Here is a 25,446-nt window from a genome sequence, read left to right as displayed (position 1 = left end):
TAACAATATTCATCAGTCTGAATACGAAATATATTAACAGAAACAGGTCAGTAACCCATGTCCATGATATAAAGACGGACATTAAAATTAGAAAACCAAAGACAATTGCCCATTTGTTGTCTGTGCATTTCCATGAACAAAATAATAGATTTTCCATTTTTATTTTGTGACGTAAATTATTTTGTTCATGGTGATGGCAGACCCATCTTCTGGCTGTTAATTGCCCCTAATATTACCCTTCGAAATCGGTACAGCACTTTTTTTCTCGACTTATAATCTCGTCTTTGGATATGGAAGAGAAAAATATTCCTGATTGTATTTCCTACTATTACGTGATACCTAGGTTGTTAAGGTTGTTTAATATTAACAAAAATACTAAACTGTTGTCTTGTAGCTGTGATGTATCACCAGCATACGACCATATCCGTGAAGCAACAATATAACAGAACTGGTGACTTAGGTAAAATTCACTATGAAGTGAGAAGATATAGCCAAATACAGGAAAATGAAGGCTTGCCAATGCGAAATCACACTAGTGCGTCACAAGATGTTTACTTCCAAGTATGTTTCCTCTAGAGAGTAGAGCTTCTATCCATGCGTTGCTTTCCGTTCAGAACAGTCAATAATGTCACCTGTTATCGCACGCATCTACCTGGAGAAAACTGCAAGTTCCGTGCATTCAGCTCTAGCTTGGTGTCAACACTCCCGAGCATTTTTTCGCTCAGCCGGAGTAAATGACCGAGCTGTTTGCGCCAGCTTAATCGCCAGAACGGTATCCAGGAAATTACGGATGTCAAGGACGCCGGGTCGGCCCACAACACAAAACAACCAACTCCTGCCTACGGTGGAGCGCCTTCCGCGAGAAATTGTTTCAGGTTGTTTCTTTTTGCTGATGACGTCTTTCCAAAGGTTTTCCCCGGACCAGCCGCTTAATGGTTCAAATGGCTCTGAGCACTATGGGACTCAACTGCTGTGGTCATCAGTCCCCTAGAACTTAGAACTACTTAAACCTAACTAACCTAAGGACATCACACACATCCATGCCCGAGGCAGGATTCGAACCTGCGACCGTAGCAGTCGCACGGTTCCGGACTGCGCGCCTAGAACCGCGAGGCCACCGCGGCCGGCCCAGCCGCTTAGACCGTGTGGGGCGTTGTCTCAAGACCATCGACAAGAAAAATCTGCATCAAGAGACATGTGTTTATGTTGCTTGATTTATGTAATGTTTTCATTACCTTTTCAGCTAAGAGCACGTCATCTGGCACGGGGTTTCTTTCCACTCCCTTGACGCTGCTGAGCTTCACCGTAGCTTTTCAGCTCGCGAGACTCGCGCTCTGCAGTACAAAAGCTTGTGATGGGAGAGGCCCTCCGTGGTATACGACAATTACTGTGCAATTGGTTTGAAACAAAATACACCGCAATAGGGAGATGCTAAATAAAACGCCTTTAGGTGTCAAGACGACAAAGTGTGAAGCTTTCAATGACTGCCTTAGCAGAATCTTTTGCGAAGGTCTCTCACAAAACGTAAAGAAATTCTGATAATGTGTCAAGGGTGGTAATGGCAGCATAGTTGGCGCCCAGGCAAAAAATGGTTCAAATGGCTCTGAGCACTATGGGACTCAACTGCTGAGGTCATTAGTCCCCTAGAACTTAGAACTAGTTAAACCTAACTAACCTAAGGACATCACAAACATCCATGCCCGAGGCAGGATTCGAACCTGCGACCGTAGCGGTCTTGCGGTTCCAGACTGCAGCGCCTTTAACCGCACGGCCACTTCGGCCGGCTGGCGCCCAGGCACTCTTGGGGAATATAGGAATTGAAATTGAGAGTACCAAAACAAAAACAGAAATGTTCAAGTCTTTTTCAAGTTTTTAAATTTATTTTTATTTTTTTACATCGGAAGGTACAAATGTACAGTTCCCATTTAATGCTCCCATCACTGCAAAGATATTAGTGTCAGAGACGTACAGAATCAGCTTAAAAGTCTAAATTAAATGAGACGGACTTGTGTTCATTGGCAGAAAACTGATAAAATGAAGTCAGCCTGCAAAGGAGACTGCTTACAAATGATTTTAGAATAACATTTGTGTGTGTGACCCATATGAAATGTGGCTAGTGATGATTATTGAACATATACAACCAAGGACGACTGAAAGGTCACAGGATTCTTTGACGCACGTGATTGGGCCAAAGAAATGTTGGAAAACGTGATCAAGCAAATCCTTGAATACAGATGTCATTTATGGCGTGTTAACCTACTTACAGAGTTTCAAGAATAAGTATTAAGTGAAGAAGTTGGAACTAATATTCAGTTCTCACCCCTGTAGTACCACAAAGCACTCCGTCTTCAGGCCACGAGTGGCCTACCGGAATCATCCGACCGCCGTGTCATCCTCAGGGGAGGATGCGGATAGGAGGGGCGTGGGGTCAGCACACCGTTCCCCTGGTCGTTATGATTGTATTCTTGAACGAAGCCGCTACTATTCGGTCGAGTAGCTCCTCAATTGGCATTACGAGGCTGAGTGCACCACGAAAAATTGCAACAGCACATGGCGGCTGGATGGTTACCCATCCAAGTGCCGGCCACGCCCGGCAGCGCTTAACTTCGGTGATCTCACGGGAACCGGTGTATGCACTGCGGCAAGGCCGTTGCCCCTATTGTACCACAAACTAATTATAGCACACACAAAGCTTTTTATGCAGCAATAAAATGACAATAAAACACACGCTCTCTCCTAACTGCTCCAATGCACGAAGATGTAGCATATTCTCTGTCACTGTCAATCAGCCCGTGCGGAGGGACATGGTCACCTATAAATTATACAATGTACACATTGTGTAACAAATTTTAATATGTTTTTAACATGGTTTATGTTCAATGATGTAAAAAAAAGGTGTTCCATTCCTTACTTGACCCTCTTTTTTAGCTTTCTAACATGGTTTGTGTTCAATGATGTAAAAAAGAAAGATGTTCCATTTCTTACTTCACCCTCTTTTTTAGATTTCTAAAGTTTATCTGTGTTCTTCTTCAGGGTCCAAAGTATCAACATACCAGATTTAATCTAAATGGGTTCATTGGTTTCGTCGTGGAAACATAACTGACAGAGCTACTTTCGCAATTAATAATAACAGTATAGAAGTGCAGATTAAAAATGTTGACAATTTTGTAAGAATTGTATTGTGTGTAGCTGTGATCTGTGGCTGCACTCATATGTTGGTGAAATTCGGGATGTTTGACAGCTAGGTGTAACTCTCTTTTATTGACTCCACTTTGACGACTTGCATGTTGACGGTGATGACGAAATGATGACGAGGACAGCAAGTAGAGGACCGTTTTCCCGGAAACAGTTAAGTGTCATATGCAAACTCATAGTGAAAGTCCCGTTTGATTGGGGTATTTAATTGAAACTGAGGAATACGATAACAGCATTATTAGTGATTATAGCTAACTGACTAATGGAACCTCATATTCTTTTACTATTAATTCGAATTGACATGCCTTGTACAGGTGAGAAACCACTGAAAGCATTCTGAGCAGTGAGGATTTACACTGATCGCCAGAGACAGTAGAAGCAACCACCCCTTAGAGTCAGTTCACAGAAGGACCGTCAGGGAAATCCAAGTGTCAGCAGCCGACTGGCCATTCCTTTGTGTTGCTGCTCAGGGACATCTGGCCACCTTGTGTGCAAACAGTGATAACACCTCCCGTGGAGTGAACTCCTGGCAAAAATATTTTATGACCTGGGAGTGGAATGAGAAGATTCAGTGATTAGCGGAAGACACGATTGTTTTGAAAATATAAAAAGTTGGCCGTTTCTCCAGAAAGCCTTTAAAACTGCGGATAACTATCTCGAACATCTAGCCTGATTCACCTCTGAATATTTTGACTGAGCCAAAAACAAATGTTTACACAATGTAAAAAACTTCAACGTTAGTTAACGTAAATAAATCGTAAGTTAGAAAGAGGCATGGGAAAAGTACACTAGTGGCCATTAAAATTGCTACACCACGAAGATGACGTGCTACAGACGCGAAATTTAACCGACAGAAAGAAGATGCTATGATAAGCAAATCATTAGCTTTTCAGAGGATTCACACAAGGTTGGCGTCGGTGGCGACACCTACAACGTGCTGACATGAGGAAAGTTTCCAACCTATTTCTCTTACACAAACAGCAGTTGACCGGCGTTGCCTAGCGAAACGTTGTTGTGATGCCTCGTGTAAGGAGGAGAAATGCGTATCATCACGTTTCAGACTTTGATAAAGGTCGGATTGTAGCCTACCGCGATTGCGGTTTATCGTATCGCGACATTGCTGCTCGCGTTGGCGAGATCCAATGACTGTTAGCAGAATATGGAATCGGTGGGTTCAGGAGGGTAATACGAAACGCCGTGCTGGACCGCAACGGCCTCGTATCACTAGCAGTCGAGATGACAGGCATCTTATCCGCATGGCTGTAACGGATCGTGTAGCCACGTCTCGATCCCTGAGTCAACAGATGGGGACGTTTGCAAGACAACAACCATCTGCACGAACAGTTCGACGACGTTTGCAGCAGCATGGACTATCAGCTCGGAGACCATGGTTGCGGTTACCATTGACGCTGCATCACATACAGGAGCGCCTGCGATGGTGTACTCAACGACGAACCTGGGTGCACGAATGGGAAAACGTCATGTTTTCGGATGAATCCAGATTATGTTTACAGCATCATGATGGTCGCATCCGTGTTTGGCGACATCGCGGTGAACGCACATTGGCAGCGTGTATTCGTCATCGCCATACTGGCGTATCACCCGGCGTGATGGTATGGGGTGCCATTGGTTACACGTCTCGGTCACCTCTTGTTCGCATTGACGGCACTTTGAACAGTGGACGTTTCATTTCAGATGTGTTATGACCCGTGGCTCTACCCTTCATTCGATCCCTGAGAAACCCTACATTTCAGCAGGATAATGCACGACCGCATGTTGGAGGTCCTGTACGGGCCTTTCTGGATTCAGAAAATGTTCGACTGCTGCCCTGACCAGATCTCTCACCAACTGAAAACGTCTGGTCAATGGTGGCCGAACAACTGGGTCGTCACAATACGCTAGTCACTACTCTTGATGAACTGTGGTATCGTGTTGAAGCTGCATGGGCAGCTGTACCTGTAAACGCCATCCAAGCTCTGTTTGACTCAAGGCCCAGGCGTATGAAGGCCGTTATTACGGCCAGAGGTGGTTGTTCTGGGTACTGATTTCTCAGGATCTATGCACCCAAATTGCGTGAAAATGTAACCACATGTCAGTTCTAGTATAATATATTTGTCCAATGAATATCCGTTTATCATCTGCATTTCTTCTTGGTGTAGCAATTTTAATAGCCAATAGTGTAACAACAAGATACACAGTAATGTTACTAAAAGAAAGGACTCATTCTCGTTACGTGGGACTTGTCTATTGAAGTGCTGAAATCAAACTGAATGATTGTTTGGCACTGATGACCAAGAGTCCCACCTGGGGAAGATCAGCGGCCGAGTTGCAGGTTTTTTCAGTTGACGCGCCACTGGTCGACTTGCGTGTCAGTGATGATCAAATTATGACGAGGACAACACAACACCCATTTCCTGAGTGGAGCAAAATTTCCAACCAGTTTGGGATCCGAAACCAGGCCTGTTGAATGGCAGTCCGACGTACTGATCACTCAGCTAAGGAGGAGGACATATCGTGCTGCTCTGATTGTGCTCTGCTTCAGACAATGTTACGGCCAATGACACAAGATTTACAACTGCTGTATTCACCAAACGCACTTAGCATCGAACGTATAAATGTGGCAGGAAGAGAACCGTGTATCACCAAAAGTAGTCACGGTTATGATGTGACCTGCTTGCACACAGCTACTACACACATGTATCACAGGGCCAAATAGTGTTAGCTAACAACTACAGTAAAGATAGGTAGCAGTATATATTAGCAACAGTTCACAACAATTTATTGATAAAAGTTTTGTAATGCTTAACTGTAATATGAAGATTTGTGGCAATGTAAATCAGTTTTCACTTGCACTGATCTGCCTTTAAACACTGGTACAATTCTACGTCCAGTGAACGATGTCTGACATCACTGGTATGGTGTCCACTTCTGCTTTTCTTGGCAGAGATTGTAGATGAGTCCTAGGACACTCGATGAAACATTTTCCTTAGCTATTAACGAACTGGCTGATAAGTGGAGCCATGCGTCTATTTATATCCACGTTTGGTGGAAGGATATCGATTTTAGAACTATTTGTGTGATGTAAGGTAGAAGCATAACATAGCCCTTGTCCAGTGAGCCTTATGTAGAAACGTGACCCAAATTATTCTGCGCGAGAGCCATAAACAGTTCGGTGCTCTCCTGTGTAGGCTGAGTCCCGTATCTTATGGGCCACACAGCGATAACCACTACTGAATAAACTGCGCAAAATAATTATTGAGTCACTTTTTTGAAACCCCGTCAGTGTTCCCTATTATAGTGCAGACGCTTTAAATTTGTTTCAAGGTACCTGCAATGACGGTGCAAAAGGGTTTATGCGAGGTGTAAAGTGAGTTAATGGTGTCACATTGCCACCAAATTTGACTGAAATTCTTCTCAACACCACCGCTGATGTGTCACACGATGCGGAGTTCGTCATGTCCCCCTCCGTGGTCCACGTCTCACCCTTTCTCTTGACGCCTCCGTGATGGACATTCTTGACAACCTTTGATACTGCTGATACCACCAAGACGATTCAACCTTTCTCCAAAGACACTGTGGAGCTGCAACTCCACTGAACATGATTTGAATCCTTTGGAGTGGAGAACAACAGCAGTTTTTGTGCTGGCTTACAGGGTCAAATCACTAGGAGCCGTTCAAAACCATTCAACGAAATTTGGAAGTGATCCAAAGCAACAAAGATTGTTTATACTTTTTCAGCCCTGCTATTGTCGCCTCTCGTAGCGTTATCACAGGTAGGGGGGCGGGGGTGCAACTGTGACAAAGGATCCCTCTAAGACCCCACACTCAGTGCTACATCTTTATTGATTACTTTGAAAATGTACCTGTACAGAGACAACCATTGACCGATTCTTAGGCGCCTGCGGTCAGCTGAATGATGCTACACTGCCGCTCAAACACCTGCTTGCAAGCATGTGGCATCTGACTGCTTCAAATGTTCAAATGTGTGTGAATTCCTAGGGGACCGAACTACTGAGGTCATTGGTCCCTAGAGTTACACGCTACTGAATCTAACTTAAACTAACTTATGCTAAGAAGAACACACACACCCATGCCCGCGGGAGGACTCGAACCTCCAGCGGAACTGAGGGGTGTTCAAGGGGATGCCCACCTGCAGGCGCTTGGAAATTGTCAACGATTGTCTCCACACAGGAATATTTTTAAGGGCTCAAGAAAGGTGCACAGATGGTGCTGACGGTGCTGCCAAACTGGAGGGTTTAGAGGGACCCTATGCCGTTTTACCATACATCTCTCAATATTGCATCCCCTGTGATCATGTCACAGGAGGAATCGAAAAGCTAGAAATACCCTCTGCTCTTTTGGATCTTGTTCTAATATCGTCAAATGGTTTTGAATGGTTTCTAGTGGTTTCACCATGTATCCCAGAGCAAAAATAACCGTTGTGCTACACTTCAAAGGGGTCAGATCATGTTCAAAGGGGCTGCAGCCCCACGATGTCCGATGTCCTTAGAGAAGGGTTGAGTCAAACGGAGGTGTCAGCAGCGTCAAAGGTTATCAAGAACTTCGTTCTGTTGCACAACGCACTGCAAGCTGTCGTTTTAGATTGTGAAATGTGTATAAATGTGTGCTGGTGTAAACTGTCGCCAGCACACCGGTCGGCAAAGATGAAGCCAATATCGATTAGTAGGCATTGGTTCAAGCATGCCTATCACGAGAGAGGCCAGAGACACACCGAAAAGCAACATGTGACAATGCACTCTCGACAGCATGTATTTAGGCCGCCGTCACTGACCAGAGGGCCTCACTGACTCATTCATTCAGTTGGCGTCTGTCAATTATTCGCAGAGCGGGTCACAGGCTACGATAGTACCTAACGACCAGATTAGTGTCTATAGTGGGACTAGCAGTGAGACTAAAGTTGGTAATAGCAAGATTACCGATACTGTCTGCAAGAGATTACCGATGAGCTTGTACCCAACACATGGACTCTACTCAAGGTAAGTAAATGTACATGTAAATAAAGAACCGTATTAATCCACATACACATTTCTGTTGTAGAAAGAGGATAGCGGCCACCAATAACAACATCCTCTCCCTTGCTTCCTTGCGGTACAAGACAGTACAGTGGCGACGAGGGTACTGCAGTGGCGAACGAGGATAATTCAGTGGCGATCGAAGTTAATCAACTTGGCCGAAGATTTTGCTTGCTTCTCTTGTGTTTCAGCGTTCGGGAGTGTTCGTGTACAACTGTTTCTATTTGCTAATTTGTTGTGGTGTTCTTGCATTTACTCCAAGAGGGGAGCCGCGGAACTAAAGAAATATCTCTTTTCAGAGGCTTTGCTTGATTTTTGATATAACGTATTTGTGTAAACCACGGATTCCCCCCACCCCCCCTCCAGCCCTTGCCCCCGCGCATTAGACACAGACGGCCAATGTAATGGATCTAATACATGCTTTTCAGTTTGTGGTGTGCGTACTGTAAGACCTTCAGTACACACACCATCAGATTATTCGACTTGTCGCTCTAACGAAGTAGGCGAGTGTCAGCAATATGTCTCGTGGTCTTATCGTGATGTGTTTATCTTCTGCCGTTAGGTCAGACGATAGAAAAGCTATTTGCAAGCTTAGAGTAGCAGATTGACGGTAACCAACTTTAAACAGAACTTGATTAATTTTCACACTCATTTATTAAAATAATAACAAGCATAAAAGTTACTTAACTTGGTTCTGGATGCTATTTACAATTGACAATCTGAAGTTCCTTTGGTATTGGTACGTTAATCTTATTCTCACATATATCTCTGATACTTGACAAAAGTGTCTATACATTTATCTTCATGGCTATGTACAGGAATATGGTAATCTTATTTGGTACAGACTGAAACTTGACTATAGACTGGTACAAACTGGTGCAGACAAATGCAGAATGACCTATTGGAGGTCTGTACACTTGTTATAATATCTCGTGTGTTCATGTATCACTGTGCGAGTGTGATCCGCGAGGCGAAAAGGTTCTACGTTAGCAGCAATCTCATTGGCTGCACTACATACAGGGTGTTTCAAAAATGACCGGTATATTTGAAACGGCAATAAAAACTAAACGAGCAGCGATAGAAATACACCGTTTGTTGCAATATGCTTGGGACAACAGTACATTTTCAGACAGACAAACTTTCGAAATTACAGTAGTTACAATTTTCAACAACAGATGGCGCTGCGGTCTGGGAAACTCTATAGTACGATATTTTCCACATATCCACCATGCGTAGCAATAATATGGCGTAGTCTCTGAATGAAATTACCCGAAACCTTTGACAACGTGTCTGGTGGAATGGCTTCACATGCAGATGCGATGTACTGCTTCAGCTGTTCAATTGTTTCTGGATTCTGGCGGTACACCTGGTCTTTCAAGTGTCCCCACAGAAAGAAGTCACAGGGGTTCACGTCTGGCGAATAGGGAGGCCAATCCACGCCGCCTCCTGTATGTTTCGGATAGCCCAAAGCAATCACACGATCATCGAAATATTCATTCAGGAAATTAAAGACGTCGGCCGTGCGATGTGGCCGGGCACCATCTTGCATTAACCACGAGGTGTTCGCAGTGTCGTCTAAGGCAGTTTGTACCGCCACAAATTCACGAAGAATGTCCAGGTAGCGTGATGCAGTAATCGTTTCGGATCTGAAAAATGGGCCAATGATTCCTTTGGAAGACATGGCGGCCCAGACCAGTACTTTTTGAGGATGCAGGGACGATGGGACTGCAACATGGGGCTTTTCGGTTCCCCATATGCGCCAGTTCTGTTTATTGACGAAGCCGTCCAGGTAAAAATAAGCTTCGTCAGTAAACCAAATGCTGCCCACATGCATATCGCCGTCACCAATCCTGTGCACTATATCGTTAGCGAATGTCTCTCATGCAGCAATGGTAGCGGCGCTGAGGGGTTGCCGCGTTTGAATTTTGTATTGATAGAGGTGTAAACTCTGGCGCATGAGACGATACGTGGACGTTGGCGTCATTTGGACCGCAGCTGCAACACGGCGAACGGAAACCCGAGGCCACTGTTGGATCACCTGCTGCACTAGCTGCGCGTTGCCCTCTGTGGTTGCCGTACGCGGTCGCCCTACCTTTCCAGCACATTCATCCGTCACGTTCCCAGTCCGTTGAAATTTTTCAAACACATCCTTTATTGTATCGCTTTTTGGTCCTTTGGTTACATTAAACCTCCGTTGAAAACTTCGTCTTGTTGCAACAACACTGTGTTCTAGGCGGTGGAATTCCAACACCAGAAAAATCCTCTGTTCTAAGGAATAAACCATGTTGTCTACAGCACACTTGCACGTTGTGAACAGCACACGCCTACAGCAGAAAGACGACGTACAGAATGGCGCACCCACAGACTGCGTTGTCTTCTATATCTTTCACATCACTTGCAGCGCCATCTGTTGTTGAAAATTGTAACTACTGTAATTTCAAAAGTTTGTCCGCCTGAAAATGTACTGTTGTCCCAAGCATATTGCAACAAACGGTGTATTTCTATCGCTGCTCGTTTAGTTTTTATTGCCGTTTCAAATATACCGGTCATTTTTGAAACACCCTGTATTAATACACGGATAGGCAGAAGCAGAATTTGGTCCATCTCTATGGCAGCGCCATCTCGTAGTGTGGAGACGGACGAGTGCTGAGCCTGCGCTGTTGTGCTTAGTGGAGCGCGCTCTAGTGGGAAAGTTGTGTACGCGCTGACTACGCGGAACTATGTACACAACACAGTTTTAGAATCAACAAACTGCAACCTTACTAACGACGGTACAACAACTACTGGCTGCACAAGCTGCATCAGCTGCAGAACCACAACAGACCAACCATACAGCCCAACAAATGCCGCTGACGCTGATCAGTATACCAGCGTTCCGGCAACTTAACGAAACAGAAGAGGAGTGGATTGAATACCTGACTCATTTCCAAGCCATTGTCAAGTTCATCGTGTTCAAGGTACTGTAAATTTACAATACTTCCTTTCGATTGTGAGATCCCCAGCGTTCAGGTTAATACAGAAACCATTCCCAACCGCGTCTCCCGACGAACTCAGCTAGGACCAAGTAATCGCAGCATTAAGTCAATACTGTGACCAAGTCCAAGTAGCTGCAGCCAGAATCAATTTTTTCGCTTGCAGAAAAAGCCAGAACAGACGTACCGCCATGGTACACAGAATTAACGGCCATGGCTCGCAACTGCAAATTTAAGTATAGTTGTGACAACTTTTACAGTGATTTAATGATCCGCGATGCAATAACATTTAGTGTCCCAGATAGTAGAATACGGGAACAGATCTTAAAGTACTCTGATCCATCACTTCCCCAACTATGACAAATGTCAGACCGCCGAACGACTGGGTGACCGGCCGACCACCTGAGCAGGAGTGGGTCCTGGGCCGAGCACAAAAGAAAAACAAAAAAAAGCAAAAAAAAGCACGAGAGGTGGAAGCTCGGGCTAGTAGGCGGCGAAGGGCGAGAGGTGCATTCGCCTCTCCGGTGTGCGGGGTGTGGGGGTTACACTTGCTGAGGGGCGTCGGGTGAAATCGTCGATGACGGGGCCATCGATGGAGACCAGTGCGCTGGTGACGGTGCCTTGAAACCAGGCAGCTCAGGAGTGCCCTTGCCCTTGGGGCGAGGTCGGTGAGCGAGCTGCGTTTTATCCCCCTCCCCCCCCCCCCTCCCGCCATGCCAGAGGAGCCAGTTCGTGGCAAGAGACGGGCTCCTACCATTTTATCACTCGTTACTAAGATGGCTGAAATCGAAACGAGTGATTCGAGTGCACCTAAACGGGCATCTGTGGGGTCTGCTCCCTCTCCACAGGACGAGATGGGACAGGCAGAGGATGAAACAGTCACACAGAGATACGCGAGAATTACACTGCTCTTGGAGCAAAATATTAAAAATGGTAAAATCAGTCAAGCGGCTTTGTCTGTTATTAAAAACGAGTTGGCTACATGGGCTATAGCCGGCCGCGGTGGTCTAGCGGTTCTGGCGCTGCAGTCCGGAACCGCGGGACTGCTACGGTCGCAGGTTCGAATCCTGCCTCGGGCATGGGTGTGTGTGATGTCCTTAGGTTAGTTAGGTTTAAGTAGTTCTAAGTTCTAGGGGACTTATGACCTAAGATGTTGAGTCCCATAGTGCTCAGAGCCATTTGAACCATTTGAACATGCAAAACTTGAAGGCCGAGTCATAGAATTTGAGAAACAGAGCGACAGATCAAGGAGGCAACCTACTAGACCTGGGCGGGTGTGGCTGCTCAAGCGCCAACCAAGCCACAAACGACAAAAGATACGATCGAAAGAATTATCAATCGGCCAGACACGGCGGTCTTTCTTAGGACCCTGCCTGGCCAAGATACTAGTGTCAGAAAAATTCAAGAATTGTTGACAACTACAATTGATCCTGTCAAAGATAAAATTAAAATTAAAGGGTTAAACCAAGCAGAAACTCGGTGATTGTAGAAGCTGTCATCGAGGAGGTTGAAGAAAAGCTATTAAACAATCAAAAGCTAAATTCGGTGGTCAAATGTGAACCACCTAGGAAAAGGAACCCCTAATTCTGTAAGACGTACCAACAGTAATGACGAATTGTATGAGACAAAAAGGGCACAGAATTTCGACGACATAAGTGATGAGGAGTTCAAAAATTCCTTCAAGCTAAGATTTAAAACGGGGCCTCAGGACTGTGATGTTGTTCATCACGTTGCCGAGGTCACCGCACAAATGTGGAAAAGAATCAGGACAGTGGGCAGACTATACGTTGGTTTCCATGCGGTAAATACGAGGGATTATATCGTGGTACCTCGTTGCCACAACTGCGGTGACCTGGACCACTTTCTGAGGCACTGCACCAGGGTGTCGGCATGCTCCAACTATGCTGAGAGTGGTCACACTCGAAAAGATTGCAGAGCAGCAGGAGTTTGCATCCCATGCAAAAAGTCGTGGCAAAAGTCGTGACAAGAAATCCTGTGGAGTCACTGAACGGAATTGCCCCACCTACCGAATGCTTGAACAAAGATTGATCGCAAGGATTTATTATGGCTGAGCAGGACACAGTGAATAGGATGCCAAAGCGAAAATCCCCGAGCAAAAGGAGGGATGCCATGAGGGCAAACAAATTTAAAGAATTTCTAAGGTCTCTTTCGGGCCCCGCCAAAGTTGAAACTGTGGATAAAGGAATTCAAACAGAATTCCCCACGATAGACATAGGTATGCAAACAGATCTTTCCCTGAAGATCAAAGCTCTCTCCTCTCAAAACAGGGGAATGAGACCGATTTGAGGCCAGCAGCGGCAAGAGCATCCTGTTGTGGTGGCCCCGCCTGTGGCAGTCTCCGAAAACGAACAGAGCAAAGTAGAGCGACAACAACTCCAAGAATGCATAGTCACCAGCTCCAGTGCACACTCAACCACACAAGACACTCCTGTAATCAGGTTACCGCCTGTCGACCCGGTTAGGGTGTACCCCAACATTAAGATACTATGCAATTGGCAAGGCTGGAGCAGCCGACTATCCTGACCACTGCCTTACGACATTGGGTGCGGGTGGGACATGAGAACGGTAGAAAGGTCACCTTCTCGGTAATGGAGGCTGTAGACAGAACACATCTAAAGTCAGTGAATCTCCCCACCGACTTCGGAGCCCTGCGGGACTTACTTAAGAAAGTTCTTGAAAGACGTGGCGAGAAATTTGACCTCAGTGACATGTACACTCAGTCAGTTGTGGCAAATGGTCGTATCGCCTTGGACTGGAGCAAGAACTGGACTGACGATGGAATACATACTTACTTTCCATAATGACTAAAATAACCATTGGCCAACTGAACGCACACAACAGCAGATTGGTGATGCAGGAGCTACGAAGGGAGGTGGAGCAGAGAAAGCTTGATGTGCTCTTCCTACAGGAGCTGTACTCTCAAGCTGGGGAACTATCTTTCGCAGCTGCTACATGACAGGTTGTCAGCAGTGGGGATGCCCCCAAAGCGGCAATGGTAGTTACAAACAAAGCCCCACAGGTAACGTCACTTTCGCAGCACTCCAACAGTCACTGCAACGCCGTGGAGATGCAATCTCCTGCGGGGGTTATAACTCTCATTAACATGTATTTCAAGTATGGAGACAACACTGAATAACAGATCACTTCACAATAGTAGCCACGGCGTTGTAGGGGCGAATAATGGTCATAACAGCTGACATAAATGCAAAATCCCCACTATGGTACAGTGGCACAAGAGATGAAAATGGTGGAAAAGTGGAAGAGACGATCATGGCTCTACAACTTGTGGTGGCTAACAAGCCTGGCAATCCTCCCACCTATGCGGCGGAAGGAGGGCAAGGTACCAACATCGAAGTGACCTTAGTCACGCCGAATGCCGTAAATATGTTGCAAAACTGGAAAGTTGAAGACAATGCCACCACAAGTGATCACAATCTCATTACCTTCACTCTAGGAGACAGAGAGTGTCACTGGGCCATGGGGTGGGAGGTGCAAATGAACTACAAAAGAGTAGATTGGGAGCGCCTAGCGAGAGAGTGCTACATTCCTCCATTGCCAGAAGGTGACGAACATCAGGACCTGGATGTAAACAAGAGGGCTGAGGAACTGGTGAGTGCAGTAACCAGAACAGTAAAGGCAGCCGTACCAACTAGGAGAAGGGCCATGATGGCCTCTCCGTCATCATGGTCAGCTGAACTAGAGGAATTGCGTCAGTCAGTGAGAAAGCTGAGGAGTCACTACCAGTGCAGTGTCGTCTGGTGGGAAAAGCAAAGATGGTTGTTGCTATACCAGGAGGCGAAAGGAAAGTTTCAAAACGAACTTCAGGCGGTCAGGATACAAAGTGGGGAAAGTTTTGTGCTGAATCATTTGGCTTTGGGCCCATGGGGAGTACCCTATAAGCTAGTTAGGGAAAAGATCCGCTCCCCAATGATGGTATCAACGATCAGGCATGGGGCCGGGATGACAGAATCCTGGCAGGAGACCATTGAGGTCCTCCTCTGGTCCCTGCTGCCTGATGACGATTTGGAAGGAGATCAGTAACAATTACGAAACGAAGAGCTCGACAGGAACGTAAATGATGGGTCAGTCTACCCCTTTTCTGAAGAGGAGGTGGCTGCCCACATCAAATCTCTAACGAGAGGGAAAGCCCCGGGCCAGACGGCATTGTGGCGGAGGTGGTGCAGTTCTTAGCCCCCCAGCTGGTAGCTCCACTTACCCACCTATTCAATGAATGCCTCTGACAGGAAAGATTCCCGAAAATCTGGAAAGTCGCTAATGTGGTAATTATTAAGAAAGGCCCTGGTAAAGACCCAGCCGAGGCTAAGTCCTACAGACCCATTTGCTTATTAGACGTGATTCGAGAACTAGAGAAATTGCTAGCTGACAGACTAACTGTGCTGGATGAGCAGCAGGCAGTTCGGCTTCAGGCCCGGGCGATCCGAAAGTATCGCTTTGCACTGCGCGATCTTGCTATTTTCAGTATTAATGGTAACCGTGGGCGCTGGGAAAGAGGCGTGATCCTGTAGTTGATTGCAGGTCCGGATGGTTTGCAGCGCCGCCACCAGAATCTAATTCGTGCGTATCATTTGCCCCGTGACTCTGCTGCTTTTCTTCCCCCAGATTCACGGCCTCACGGGACCGTGCGGCCTTCGCAGCTGCCCGCTGATGCCACCAGAGAACGCCATGAGGAGTGGATGGACGATGCGCCCTCGTCCCCGCCGCCACCGCTCGCCGACCCGATGGACGTGGATCCGCAGTCGCAGTCAGCATCATCGCCCCAGGACACACCCTCAGGCCTGGAATTTGCCCTGGCAGCAGATTCCCGGAGGATATTCCTGTTGCCTCGCAAGCCAGATTGTGAGGTACGGACGGGAATACGCCATCCTCCACAGTCACGGCTCCCATCTCATCTCTACGTCCTGCGTCCTGCCTCCCTTGACAACGTCCTCTGGAGAGCATGTATTTAGGCCGCTGCCGCTGACCAGAGGACCTCACTAACTCACTCATCCAGTTGGCGTCCGTCAGTTATTCACAGAGCAGGTCACAGGTTACAACACATGGACTCTGTTCAAGTTCAGTAAATGTTCATGTAAATAAAGAACACTATTAATCCACGTTTGCATTTGTGGCTTGCGGTACAAGACTGTACAAAATGCATGCCCCAAGAGAATGGATGCTTTCATTGATGCCCTTTATGCCATCTCCTGAGGTCTTTTAGTGTCTATTCTGAGTGACGGTGAGTCTGAAATGATATCCTTGAGCACCCAGAAGAAAATCGCTTGATTTCAAAGCTGGGCGTCGTAGATCAGACCTCCGTCACAGATGCTCAAGAGAATGGCTGGAATGTGGATAAGAGCAGATGAGACGATCTTCCCATAGCGTGACACTATAAGATTATTTGTTTGTGGATTATTTAAATTTTTATAATTTTTTTGCTTTAAAATTTTCGCCCATTGGTAGCATATTTTCTGCAGATGTAAATTAAAGTGTGCTACACTGTATGTGAGCAATGTATGTAAAATACTATGTAAATTGTTTACTGCGTTAAATAATTTTCTGATGTCCTTTTGTATCTAAAAATATTTGTATAAATTATTCATGTTGATGCAAATTTGAAATTTTAAGAAATGGTCACGCGTAGGAACAATGTAAGAAGAAGGTGTTATGTAAAAGCCTGTGTGGTTTTGTTTGAAACGAAATTGGCTGGGGAGTGGAAAAGGTGGCAAGGGCGAATTGGCGCACTACCAAGAGCAAGCGCCACCAGATAAGATTTTTTTGTATTTTTACATTTGTACAGCGTGAACTTTTAATTTAAACTGTATTTTAATAACCATTCTTGAACTTTAAATAAACTGGTTCACCATGTTATTTCATCCTAATCATACGCTTATGCAGGATTCCTTCCTGGTGTTTGATTAATCCGAATATCCTGTTTTACAGACTTATGAAGTGACAAGTTAATATAAAGAAGCACCACTTAAATTGTTTTTCCGTAAATAAAAAAAAAATTTTCTTCACTATTGCAAAGCATTATAAGAAAAGTTTGATTACGTAAAATTCAATCAGAGTTTGTTGATTACGGGAAGTGCGTTTCTTAAACGTGTCCCCCCCCCCCCTCCCACCAATTTTTTTAGTTTCCTTGAAGTTATCTACTGCACTTTTTCCCTTTTAAAACGTAATGTATAAGGGTGTAGTCCAACATTTTTTTTCAGTGGAGTAATGTTTATTTGAAGAACCAAATTAAACAGTAGCAAGAAAGTAGGCAAAATTGATATTTCTGCTTTTCCAATACTTCACTTTTTCATTGCCTGGATGCCTGGATAGGCTGGCGACCATTAGTACATGTTTTAAACCACTAAATGAACTTGGAACTGAGTTGTTCTGGTTTCACTATAATAATATTCACACTGCATTTCTGTCTAACCGATGGGTAAGATTTTAGGAAAAGAAGTGACTAGTCTGATTTACTTATCCATTAGACACAGCACACGGCGAAACTCTGTAAAAAGGGCAACTCTATTGATTAGCTTTTCCTATTAACAGGACTAACCTCCCATAGTGTACTTTATTTGGAAACTAAACTAAATTTTAGTAATAGGGTTTTACGTGGCGGCATAGACAGTGTTTTCTGTTATTTAGGTAAAAGCATACTAAATTACAACAGTAGTGGCAGGGTTATAACACGTCCACTGTGGCGTTGCACGGAATTATGGTGAAATCTGGTGCACTGTAAAGTCATTAACTCACCTTACACATCACATGAACTTCTGAGCTTCTGCCTCTTTTTCTGTTTCGTATATGTTGACACGTTTCTGTTTGAAGCGCCGCCGAATCTGAAAGTGATATCACGCGCCGCCAAGGGTTTGTTCTATTTCAGAAAAAGGTTGTAGACATCTCTGACCTAAATTTAAAATTTCACCGTAGAAATGAGGGAAAAGAGGGGGTTGAAAAAATGTCAGCTTTGAAGTCTTCTGCACAGCGAAGATAAAACTGAATCATGCGCGTACCGATGGAAACTTTTTTCCTATGTATAATACGGCGGAGTATGCAGACGGCAGGAATCTCAACATGTACTGGAATGAAAGCTGGTGCTCAGAAACTAGAGAAGTACACGCAGGTAGCATAGAGATCACTGGATCAACTTCAGTCTGTTCTCTATGACCTGTAACCCGATATTTCTTTTCTGCTTTGCCGGCCAAAAGCTGACGATGAAAATTTATCCTTACACAATATTTGAACGAACTACTTCTGCGTAGATCATTGCCGGCAATAATGTGTTTCCTTCCTCCGACTCAGATTCAGAATATACTAGTGAAATCAAAGTACAGCTTTATAGTTCAGAGAGAAAGTTTCTCATTAACTACAAGCATAAGGGAAATTACACTCATTAGGCTATAAAATGCTGTCATAACAGACACCACAGTAGTTTAAAGATCTCCAAATTATCCACATAGGTAAGCTTGCAGATTGCGAAAGTGAGCCAACTGCGTCATCTGCTAAATCTCGGTAATTAAGGATCTTCATACAGAGCAGATGTGTTTAGAGGGGATAACTGTGTGATGTGGAGTCAGCTAGAGAGAGAGTGAGAGCGATAAAGAAAGAGGTGGGAGAGAGGGAGAGACGGAGAGAAAGAGGAAGAGACGGAGAGAGAGAGAGAGAGAGACGGAGAGAGAGAGATGAGAGAGAGACTACCGGTATCGGTATGGAGCTGCAGAACCAGGTTGCGCTGGAAAGTAGTGGTCCTTATTTGGCTGGATACAAATTGCAGTCGTCATTACGTGGCATCTTCACTTGTTACTTGTTTCCTAATTGAAGACGACGTCAGGAAATGGCGTTTCACTAGGGATCACTTTAGGTCAGTCTGAATATCATGTACCTGAGGCCCCAGTTGCTCTTCCAGCACCTATACGGGTTCATTAATTGGCGTGGTGAAAAGTAACATCTTCCTTATTCAGTCGAATAAGAAACCTGTGACTCATGACATGCTTTAAATTACCCCTTGTTTTATGACGACTGATGCCTCTTGAACGAAGCATCTTCCACATGTGTACATGATTTTATGCTTAAGATTGGATATAGATGACAGATTTTATCAGGAATAATGTATTCTAATGCAGACCGTGACTTAGATTTTCCCTGAGTGTTTAAATTCACTCTAACAAGGAGGTGCCAGGGCTGGTAATGCCAAATTCGATGCGGTTCAGAATACTAATCGGGAGTACTTGGATGTAGTTTCTGTGAACACGTTTAGGCCACTATACTTCCGTTCCAAAAATATCGATGTCAAATGTCATGACATGCTAGCCGTTTCGGATCAAGAGGGACCGCCAGAGCACAACAAAACAAGAAACTTTTATTTATACATATTATCAGGTCAGCAAAATGATACCTCTGAGAAACAGAATAATTAGTGATTTCGTTCCTTTACAGATATAGTTGAATAGTGTGCTTACAAGTATGGCAATCAAATACTGTGAGCATAAATGGTTGAGCAATTCATATATTTGTGTGTGTGTGTGTGTGTGTGCAGCCGCTTTCGCAACTTTTAAGTTGTAGTCTTTTGGTGTAAACCTGTACATACAATTTTTTAAATCAATACTGTGAAAATGGGGAAACGAAGTTAACTGATATATCTTAAAATAGTGATTGAATATTTTCCTGAGGGCCTATATCAAGCAACGGAAGATGCCCCTCGTAAATGTTATCCAAGGAAATATTGTATCCCGGAGTGATTGAAGAATAAAAAAGTTAACGTTTATAATGTATATAAGTACACTGAAAAAATTGTTTTAACCAATCATCGAAAGGATGAAGACTATACTGAAGGTCAGACTTTCCGGAAGCTGACACTGTTATATGTGAATGTAATAGTAACCGTAGCGGGTGACAACGCAGGCTACAATATGTCCATAGCCTGTCGCCGAGGCGTGTGCGGTGGCTGCGGTCCGGACACTGAGACTTTTAAAGAAATCGAACTATTCCAGGCAACGCGGAAGGTAAGAGAAGTGCGCTGCTGGTGCTCTGTTGCAGTACTGCAGTCGCCACGCAAACTGTTAGCCTCGACTGTCAATATTACAGAAGAGTGGAACATTTGTGATACAAATATAATAATGATACTACAGTGAAAATTTTATAAAATTGCTACAAAACCGGTATGCTTACTATTGGACTCTTTTATTCAGTTCTACATTTTAATAGTTTTAACACCTTTACATGAGTTGGTCATTCAATTATATATAGCTTTTTAGCTGTTGCTGCCCTGGCTTTAAAATTATCTGTCAATGGGATGAGGCCTGCGTTCAAATTATAATCAACTTAGGTGCATGTGGGTTGGAACCTAACTTCTTGGAACGTTTATTTTCTTCTTTTTTTTTCTTTTTTCCCAAGTGAAATTAAGCTGTTGTGAAATGTATACATTTTTTTTAATTACTTATAAAGAGCGTTTACATTTTGGAACTGGTTTCTATCACCTGCCAAAGAAAAATAAAATATTACTATAAGTGTGGTTTGAAGCAAGGTTGTTATCTGGGTGGTAGACTATACCACTTCATCCTTCAAAAACAATTTATTTATCTGTATACTAGTTTTTGAAGCCCACTGTTCAGAATATTTTTTTAACAAAGCAAAAAGGTACAGTCCTGGAAATGGAAAAAAGAACACATTGACACCGGTGTGTCAGACCCACCATACTTGCTCCGGACACTGCGAGAGGGCTGTACAAGCAATGATCACACGCACGGCACAGCGGACACACCAGGAACCGCGGTGTTGGCCGTCGAATGGCGCTAGCTGCGCAGCATTTGTGCACCGCCGCCGTCAGTGTCAGCCAGTTTGCCGTGGCATACGGAGCTCCATCGCAGTCTTTAACACTGGTAGCATGCCGCGACAGCGTGGACGTGAACCGTATGTGCAGTTGACGGACTTTGAGCGAGGGCGTATAGTGGGCATGCGGGAGGCCGGGTGGACGTACCGCCGAATTGCTCAACACGTGGGGCGTGAGGTCTCCACAGTACATCGATGTTGTCGCCAGTGGTCGGCGGAAGGTGCACGTGCCCGTCGACCTGGGACCGGACCGCAGCGACGCACGGATGCACGCCAAGACCGTAGGATCCTACGCAGTGCCCTAGGGGACCGCATCGCCACTTCCCAGCAAATTAGGGACACTGTTGCTCCGGGGTATCGGCGAGGACCATTCGCAACCGTCTCCATGAAGCTGGGCTACGGTCCCGCACACCGTTAGGCCGTCTTCCGCTCACGCCCCAGCATCGTGCAGCCCGCCTCCAGTGGTGTCGCGACAGGCGTGAATGGAGGGACGAATGGAGACGTGTCGTCTTCAGCGATGAGAGTCGCTTCTGCCTTGGTGCCAATGATGGTTGTATGCGTGTTTGGCGCCGTGCAGGTGAGCGCCACAATCAGGACTGCATACGACCGAGGCACACAGGGCCAACACCCGGCATCATGGTGTGGGGAGCGATCTCCTACACTGGCCGTACACCACTGGTGATCGTCGAGGGGACACTGAATAGTGCACGGTACATCCAAACCGTCATCGAACCCATCGTTCTACCATTCCTAGACCGGCAAGGGAACTTGCTGTTCCAACAGGACAATGCACGTCCGCATGTATCCCGTGCCACCCAACGTGCTCTAGAAGGTGTAAGTCGACTACCCTGGCCAGCAAGATCTCCGGATCTGTCCCCCATTGAGCATGTTTGGGACTGGATGAAGCGTCGTCTCACGCGGTCTGCACGTCCAGCACGAACGCTGGTCCAACTGAGGCGCCAGGTGGAAATGGCATGGCAAGCCGTTCCACAGGACTACATCCAGCATCTCTACGATCGTCTCCATGGGAGAATAGCAGCCTGCATTGCTGCGAAAGGTGGATATACACTGTACTAGTGCCGACATTGTGCATGCTCTGTTGCCTGTGTCTATGTGCGTGTGGTTCTGTCAGTGTGATCATGTGATGTATCTGACCCCAGGAATGTGTCAATAAAGTTTCCCCTTCCTGGGACAATGAATTCACGGTGTTCTTATTTCAATTTCCAGGTATGAAATAAGCTGCTCACATTCACGAACCATTAGTCTGATAGAAGATAATAGTGGTTACCATTACAATTTTCATGAAGAAAAATACGGTTGTGAAATCATGAAAACAACATTAAATAAAGCGTAAAATTGTAACGAGCAAACACAACAAGTGTCCTGGGTGCTGACATTCACGAGTTAAGAAACAGAATTGCCATATTAATTGGGTGTCGTGAAATAAAGACAGAATTGAAAATCTGCCTTATGCAATTAGCATTCCACTTTGCCCATCTTAGGGTGCAGGAAAATTAATTGGCAATTTACTTCTTCTGGATGAGAGTTTTTGATGAAAAATGTACGAACAGAAAAGAAAAAAATATTAGATCTCCTTTCTTGGCATGTCTTGAATTGCACCACCACGTTGGATTTTTGCTATCACTTTAAGGAACAGAGAGAATTATACTGAAACAGTTTTGAAAGAGTTTTCTGTGTCGATTTGTAATACTTGTTTGAAGCTTCAAATGCAAATATATTAGACACTCTGAGAATTGTACAGGGTGATTTTGCTAAATGGCGGCAAATTGCAGGAAAAGGTCCTTGAGAGGGTTAGGAGCAAAAAACGCCATATGGAAATATGAACCGGAAGATGCTCCAAGGGAGATACACTCACTTGAAGATGGTGTTATAAGACCTTCAACGTGGTCGTCTGGCTTACCCCACTCTGGTGGTCAATATGCCTGGTACTGATAACATAATCATGTTCTACAGTGTTTAACAGCGGTTCCTCCAAGGTCTCTGTTTGTGCCGGGCGTAGCTACCTATCACTGTTAGCCATTTCCGTAAATGTGGCTGTTTCACACAAACGGCCAAACACCGTTGCAAAGAGTTGTCATCCATTCTATCCACAGATGAGGCTGCCTTACACAGTATGCACCTGGGGGCTACGCAGAATCCACATGGAATCGTGGCAGCGAAGAGTTTTGAAAGAGTTTTCTGTGTCGATTTGTAATACTTGTTTGAAGCTTCAAATGCAAATATATTAGACACTCTGAGAATTGTACAGGGTGATTTTGCTAAATGGCCGCAAATTGCAGGAAAAGGTCCTTGAGAGGGCGGGGAACAGTGATTCTTCCACAGTGCCTCACAGGCGAGGCATATCAGGACTTCCAGCAAGTGATGGAGAACGCATCCAGCTGTGGTGGGTGGGTAATATGGCTAAACATGGCGGTGCTCCAGCTTACTTCCGTGCGTCTGTGCAAAGACATCTCGACAAGATCTACCCAGGTTCGATGGATCGAACGAAGTGGTCCAGTCGCATGACCAGCCGTATATCAATTCTTTAAATGTCTGCCTGTGGGACCACCTGATAGAAGTGATCCATGCGGTGTCCATCCCAGCCGAGTAGACACTGAAACAACGCAGTCATGCTGGCTGTGACATCTTTCGGTTACAAGCTGGCACATTTGAATGTGTACATGAGTCGCCACTGTGTCGTGTTCGCACATGCTTAGAGGCCCGCCGTACATTGAATGCTTTGTGTAACGGTGGTCTCATCACACCATGTCGGATACTGCATTGTACTGGACACGCATGGTTGTAAGGTTTGGAGGTCCGAATAACAACTGCGTAAGCTGTAAATAACTTTGGTTTAATGTTAAATCTTCACTCAGAAATACACACATTTGCACAGTTTACAATGTGACGATGTTACAACAGTCAAACGGTCCTCAAAAAGTGAAACAATCCTCAACCCAACAACGATAAATTTTACCTAGAAGTTTCTTTACAAAATTATTCTGACGACTAAGTCATGATGTTGGCCAGTACTACGATAAATCATCTGATTCTGGTTCAAGCTCGGTACTGTTTAGCATGACAATCAAGTCTACAGAGGATGGTTTGTTTTGTGACAAGTTGACCACAAGATTACCCAAGGTCACTCGAGTTTACAGTGGACACAAGGTGGTGAACCAACAAGTTTACACCTCTGCTCGCGGTATTTATCTTAGCTGCTATGAGCTGTCGCCTGCATGGTTGCTCTCGCGCACTGAAATTCCTATCAAAACTAATTAAGCCTTTGCTGATTTTTCCAGCAAAAAGTCTTCCTATGGTTCTCGCTATGCAAGAAAACATGTACTCATCCCTAGTCTTGGAATATGGCGATATGCACGCGCATGGCTGGAACAGTGTGCATATTAAAATGCCCTCTCAGTCCTCGCAAGGACAATTAACTAACTGGATGGTTCGTTTCTCCACAGTGGGAGCTCAACGACGCTTCAGCTAATATCTGCACATTGACATGCATTATATAGGTGCAGTGTGTTAATACCGTGGATTGAGTGGCATCCCTTTCGCATTAAATACTTATAAGCAAATCTGCTCATTACTGCCAAGGTGAGTTAGGTGTCATATTCACCTTCCCGTTAAGATGTATGAAACTCTTATGTAAGGTGCAAAATTGACCTTCATTTATTCTGCCACCGTACATGGTGAATTAACAAATACCCTGTAGCACAAACACCATTTCTTTCTGGTCCCATGTCCGTACTACCATTTTTTCTCCTTAAATTCTCAAAGATCGTTGCTTGTCCACATTCAACAATAACACCATGTATATTAGGATTAGCGGTGTTGGGTAGCTAAGCGCAGCTAATCTGTTGAATTGCTTGCCCACCGATTCAAGTCAGGCAAACATTAACTCAAGTCTATGTTCAACAGATCGAAATCACTAATCCCTCGATTTCCCAGAAACTATTCAATGTGAGTCTGGTATTTATAATTTTCTAGCTATTCCACTTGGTTCGAAAGGGATCATTGATCGTGGTATTGATTTTAACGAAATCGTCTGGCCTCACCTTGTAAACTAGTATCTGGTTCGTTTCTTTAGCAAAGCTGCAGATGAATCTTTCAGGTGTGATTACCGAAACTGTGCAGTCGTCGTCCCCCACCCCCACCCCCCGTCCACAACTGATTCTGTTGTGTGTCTCATAACGGAAAAGAATGAGTTTCTCCTTCATCGGTAGTATACACTGAAGCGACAAAAGTCATCGGATACATCGTAATATTATGTAGAACGTCCTTTTGCTCAGCTTAGTGCAAGATCTTCACGTGTCACATACTCGACAAGTCGTTGGAAGTCCTCAGCAGAAATGTTTCTATAACCGACCATAATTGCGAAAGTGTTGCCGGTGCAGGAT

This window comes from Schistocerca nitens, chromosome 9 (genome assembly GCF_023898315.1).
Source record: "Schistocerca nitens isolate TAMUIC-IGC-003100 chromosome 9, iqSchNite1.1, whole genome shotgun sequence".
Lineage (NCBI taxonomy): Eukaryota > Metazoa > Arthropoda > Insecta > Orthoptera > Acrididae > Schistocerca > Schistocerca nitens.
Note: the sequence above shows the minus strand (reverse complement) of the source record.